Below are 6,000 nucleotides of genomic sequence, written 5' to 3' on the forward strand. Positions count from 1 at the left end.
ATCGTGCTATGCTAGATAAGTCGTATCACCATTTAAACACTCATTTATTCTAAACTATTCTGCTGTTATTACTTTTTTTACTGTTATTTTATTTGTATATCATAGATGTCAAGGACACTATTCGTTATAAAAGCGCATTTTATTTAAAAAAATTCAACAAAATGGATGGGGTTATATTACATTTGTTATGACGTATTATCTTACGACTACGATGTAATTTTGATTTTTTTCATTTGTTTACATATTTTCATATTTATTACTATTGTAAAAACGATATTTTAAATGTAGAAGCGGTTTTAAGATATTCATTGTATCGGTAACACTTTAATAACACTTTGTCTAAAAGCACTTTTTATAAGCTACTTATTCCTTATTTCATCACCTTTCCTGTTAAAGTTTCCAACTATCTTCTCAGGCTAATTTTCCCAAAATCACCAAACTTTTGATTTTCACATGAAACAAAAAGAATGATTTTTTTCTCAAAACTATTTTAATCTTGAATCTCACTTATTTATTTCTATCTTAAATAAAATTGAAGTTATACTTTAAAAAATATGTATTCATAGGCCGGCATAGGTCCGTCTGTTTAGTCTTATGCAGCCAAATCCCGCTATAAGAACAGTCTGCGGACCCAGCAATAAGTTCAATATAAATGAGGGTTCACTATTCAATGAAAAAAATATTTTTTAACATATTTCAGCAGTTGAAATTAGTAATTGCAACAGTGCATAACTTTGCTTAAAAAATTATTAACTAACTAAATATGTAGAGTCATGGCTACAATAGTTTCACTACAGATAATTTCTTCCAATAACAAAATTTTAAATCTGAGCGTTAAAAAACATTCAAAATATTCTCCATATAACGAAGCGGTTGTCTCCCAATAACGACTTTTTCAGAAATTTATCTTCTGAATTTTTGTTATTACTGGATTTTTTTAAATGTCTACTTTTTTAAAACAAAATTGTAATTAAGAGTCACTACAACCGATTCGTTCTCTTATGTGTCTGTTTTCTTGAATCCTCTGACATTAAGTTTATTAAATTAAGCTCATTAAGTTTACAAAATTAATTTTATTAAGTTTAATAAATTAACTTTATTAAATTAAGTTTACTAAGTCTGAATTATGTATTTTCGAACTTATTACGTAGACTAAAATTTTGTAACACTTTAAAGGAATTACCAATTTTAGCTGTTCGTTGTAAATTAATAACAGATCGGACGGGTTATATTCTGTTATAACTATTCTAATTATAACTCTTTCAAAACTGTAATTCTTCATAGTCAGTGACTGTGGATTCGGTGTATTGTTGGAAGTCTTCCCGAATTTTGTTTTGCTTTCGTTTATTAAGTGCAATTTAGCAGGCTAATTAATTATTTAGGCCTAATAAATTGAATGCTTCTGTGATGAATTTTCTATATCTACCAACTGAAGCGATGTCAGCAGCAATGGCCAAGATTTATTGTAAAGTCTTCTGAGTTGGATGGTTTCTCTCGTTGTGAAACCATACTCTATGATAGCTTTTTCTAGTGTCAGGTTGAACAGCAGGTCATCATCCTGTCAAAATCCTCTATCTGTATAGACTTGCAAAAAAACCGTTCGCAAGTTTCACGTTCCCACTACAAAATACAATTCCAATTCACTTATTCACTAGTATATAAGACATGTTAACTCGGTTCTACGTGGGAATACCTTTTCATAGATGAAAGATGACATTGTCTCTTCCCACAAAGTTGCTCTTATTTCAAATTCTTCCATAGAGAAGTCCGAAGCTGCACTTAATCACTTGAAGGGAATAAATCAATCAATTATTGTTTGCATCATTCCTATTGGACGATTCATATTACCATTCCAATAGAAACGTATTCCCATTGGTTGCAATGTAAACTTATTGATCATTGATGGATTTCCAATGTACGGGTAAGTAAAGTTGCGTCAACTTAAACATCTCTATTGCTTCGTTAAGGCTGTTTTTCGAAGGCTCCGTTGTAATATGAAATTATGCTTTTTGCGAATAATAGGCTGTTTTTATAACTATTGTGTGTTTACAACATTTACTGAGGACTGATAGGTCAAGTTTAGCCTATATGAAGCCAGCGCTGTCTACGCTTATTTTGAAAATGGCGCAAAGCATCAATATGGAGAAACGCCACAGTTTTGGAAAAATGAAAGGTGTTTGTGGTCTAATTTTTTAATATTTAAAAACTTACTCCAATGCTGCATTATCTGGACTCATAAAAATTTGCAAAAACTGAGAATACGGCAGGGATTTTGATAATTTACATCTAGGAGGGAAAATGTGGCTGTGGCTAAATAGGTGATTTTTTAAAAAGTTTAATGACTTATATGATATTTAAATAATTGGTCTGTTCTAAAGTTCAGATAATTCTTCACGGCAAAATTATATATATAGTTTAAAAACATCGCACTGCTTCAAGTGTAAGTCATTTAAACTATGACTTTTTTATTTTCTACAGAGCTTCGAAAAACAGCGTTAAATTTCTGTCGAATATTGTTGTCGTACTTAGTTTTAATATCGATAAATAGATAGCGTGTGTAGACAGTGAAATCTTTTGTTTTCTCCAGTATGTGTCTCAAAGTATAAAGTAGTTGGCAATAGCAGTAAATGACTTTCGAATTATTAACCCTTTGTGGGCAGAAAACTTTGAACAAGAAGATTTCTTAGAATTATGGTTATTGTATGCTCGCTCAAAGTGAGTGTTTTTATTATTATTATATTTTTTAAGCATTTTAAATGCTCGGGAAAAAGTCACATAGTTTAAGACATACGAAATATTACGGTTTCGGTGGTACAGATTGTTAAATTCTCGAATGACATTATTTACATATTTGTAGTATATTTTCACTATTTATCATTTTCTTCGTTATTTATTTAGTCATGAATTTATTTGTCATAATATGGTCTGCTACGGGATTTAAATTGTGCTAGCCTACTCCAAACAACTAGCGAATTTCTTTAGTTAGATATAAAAAAAAACATTCGTAAATGGACTCTTATTAACCTGATTGAATTTAAATCTAATTGTATTAAGAGATGGTGAAAGCAATTTCTTTTCAGGCCGGAGCAGCTGAAGATGAAGAACCGGGGGCTATAAAGAGTAATGGCTATTTCGTATTCCAAGGTCCGAATGGAAAACCTATTAGAGTCAAATATAGAACAGATGACAATGGTTTCCAACCTATACTTGGTAAGATATCTTACACATAAACCTGAAATTTAAGTAAAAGAATTTATAAAAATTGTTGCCTAACAATCAATTTCTGAAAGTTCACTGTAAATGTGTTTTCACTACTTAGCGACTGTTGAGACAGGAAAAGTTGCTTTACTTCTCAAAAGGTGAGAACAGTAACGTAAACAGCAGCTAATTTTGAATTCGATTGATATTTATGTTATATGCACTCAATATTCACTATTTATGCAACATATTTATATATTTATTTGAATAATAATTATTAAGTTGAAATGTAGAACATAAGATTAACTTAAACAGTAAGTTTATGGAAGAAACTTGGCGTTGCGTACGTTACTTGATTTTATATTTCACGCATAAGGAAACGGTGTTTTGTAACAGAAATATCTCACAAAAATATAGGAAGCACTGCTTAAAAAAATTATTTTAAGGATAGATGAATGAAAATAACTTTTATCTATTTTGTTTAAAATAATAGAGCGGTTTCGTACCTTACGCTTTTCAAATATGCATCAAAAATCTTTCACAAAATAACATAACTTATCTATTGCTGCCATTTGTTAAGAATATTATTAAGTAATTTTCCTCATTACACTCTTTAATCTCTTACTTTTATTTGTGAATGTCTAAACACTATTTTATTTTATTTATTTATTTCAATATATATTTTTTTTTATTCTTTTTATTTGTTCATTTATTTTACTTATTTATTTCAATATTTTATGTATTTTATTCTTTTTATTTTTTCATTTATTTTATTTGTTTATTTATTTATTTTATTTGTTTATTTATTTATTTTATTTGTTTATTTATTTATTTTATTTATCTATTTTATTCATTTATTTGATGTTTCATCATCTCAGTTAAAATCCTGAATGTCCAAAAGTTCGCGTAATTTATATTAATTATATTAATATCAGACAAAATTAATAATTTACTCTAAAATGTTGTTGTTTCTAATGACACTTAGGCAAGTCAAGCTTGACGTTTTGCTTATTAAATTAGGAAGGCACTCTTTTCGTTTGACAAGAGAGCACCGTAAGAGTGATAGTGCATCTTACTCAAGCCCCCATGCATAGGCCGCAGCACCACTCATTCGTGAGGTCACTTCCGCAATTTAGACGTAGTTCAGAAGGGGAAGGAAATTTTTTCCAGGTTCCTGTACTCATCGTACTGCTCAGCGATCGATTAAAGGTCTTTCGATTCCACAGATTTTACAATCACGTATGTACTAGGTGGGACTTTGCGAAGTTGAGGATCGAACTCCGGACCGGTGACCGATTTGCTAACTACTGGGTAACCATCTAGAAGAGAGATGGTTATGGTTACCTTCACCCTACTCTAAAATTTTTAATAAGAATGATATTGTAATTTAATTGTTGTCAGAGCTTACAGTTTTAGTCCATAGTTATGCTTCCACTTTTCGAGAGCAGCCCTTAACGCAGATTTGCCAACCAGGATGTATTAGCTCCCTACAACTTTTANTTTTTTTTTTTTTTTTTTTTTTTTTTTTTTATTTTTTTTTTAATTTCTCTAACATTTAAAGACATCACGTCAAACTTATCAGAGATTTTATATTTAAATTTGATTTATTTAAATGTCAAGGCGGACAAAATTACTTTAAATCAAATACGAAAACATGAATTACTTTCGACTTTTGAAAAAAAATGCTCTTAAAGAAGTTTTCGATCAAATTTGTAAAACTAAAGACGATGAAAAAAAGTCGAATTCGATCTATTTATTTCAAAGAAACAACTTTAGCATTCTAAGCGATTTCTTACAATTCAGTTCCTTTCATTCATTTTCCCTTCATGTTGTTTTTTTTTTCCTAAAAAGAAAGAAAAAAAATGGCAGTTGCATATTAACTATTTGTTCTGAAATACCATTTCTGTGTATAATACTGCTTAGATATATCAGTATCATATGGTGCTGAATTATTTGCCTATTAACTAAGCTTATTTGTCAGAAAACTAATCTTTTAAATTCAAAATCAGTTTTTTAAAAGTAACGTATAAATAATATATATATGATAATAATTTGAAATGAAAAAAAAAATTATTTTTGTTAATATCCTTTCTGCTTTGTCTTTTTCAGACTAGAATTATCATCATTCGATCTACACAAATGCTCGGCTGTGAAAAAGTATTTAAAGCACACTTAAATTGGATATTTTTCACCTTATGGTTTAAAGCTTTCATTTATTCTAATAATTGCATGAAATGTATAATGAATAACTTTATAATGAATTAATAAAATAATATAATCGATTTCTCTAGTTTTATTATTAAAAAAAATAACACTTTTATTAAAATGTTTTGAAATATTTTGCTTGCTTTGGTTTAATTTTTTTTTTTTTTGAATAAATAAGAAAATTAAAAAAAAAAAACTAAACTAAACTTAGGAAATTAAAGGTACGCAATATAAGCAATATGAATTTTCACATCACTATACATCCATTTCATGGGTGGGGGAACTGAATTCATTATGGAGATCACCACATAAATTTATCTCGTATAATAAAAAAGATTCTTGCCTATGTATGCAAGAAATCGATGAAAGTTCTTTTTCTCGTTAACAACAAATAACTGAAAACCGAAATATCAAGTGACTGAACAGTCATAAGCATGGAGAAAAGGCATCCATAAAAAAAAAGAAATGAACTTAATAAAAATAGAAAACAAAACTACTTTAGAAAACAGCGCCAGCATTTCATTCAAGTCCATATTTTTCCCGCTAAGACATTCCTTTAAAAGCATTAAACCGTACATTTCTAGGTTGATATCCTTC

At 29.0% G+C, this 6,000-nt stretch overlaps 1 long non-coding RNA gene across 1 annotated transcript in view; it reads left to right on the forward strand.

The window, feature by feature from the left end:
- Positions 1 to 5,480, forward strand: part of LOC107448039 (uncharacterized) — a 23,744-nt gene extending 18,264 nt beyond the window's left edge. The window contains exons 3-4 of the long non-coding RNA XR_001584614.3: positions 3,081 to 3,210; positions 5,308 to 5,480. This is a non-coding gene — a long non-coding RNA (uncharacterized lncRNA). The remainder of the gene's footprint in view (positions 1 to 3,080; positions 3,211 to 5,307) is intronic.
- The last annotated feature ends 520 nt before the right edge of the window (positions 5,481 to 6,000 follow it).

The sequence above is a fragment of the Parasteatoda tepidariorum genome, chromosome 2 (assembly GCF_043381705.1).
Source record: "Parasteatoda tepidariorum isolate YZ-2023 chromosome 2, CAS_Ptep_4.0, whole genome shotgun sequence".
Taxonomy (NCBI): Eukaryota; Metazoa; Arthropoda; class Arachnida; order Araneae; family Theridiidae; genus Parasteatoda; species Parasteatoda tepidariorum.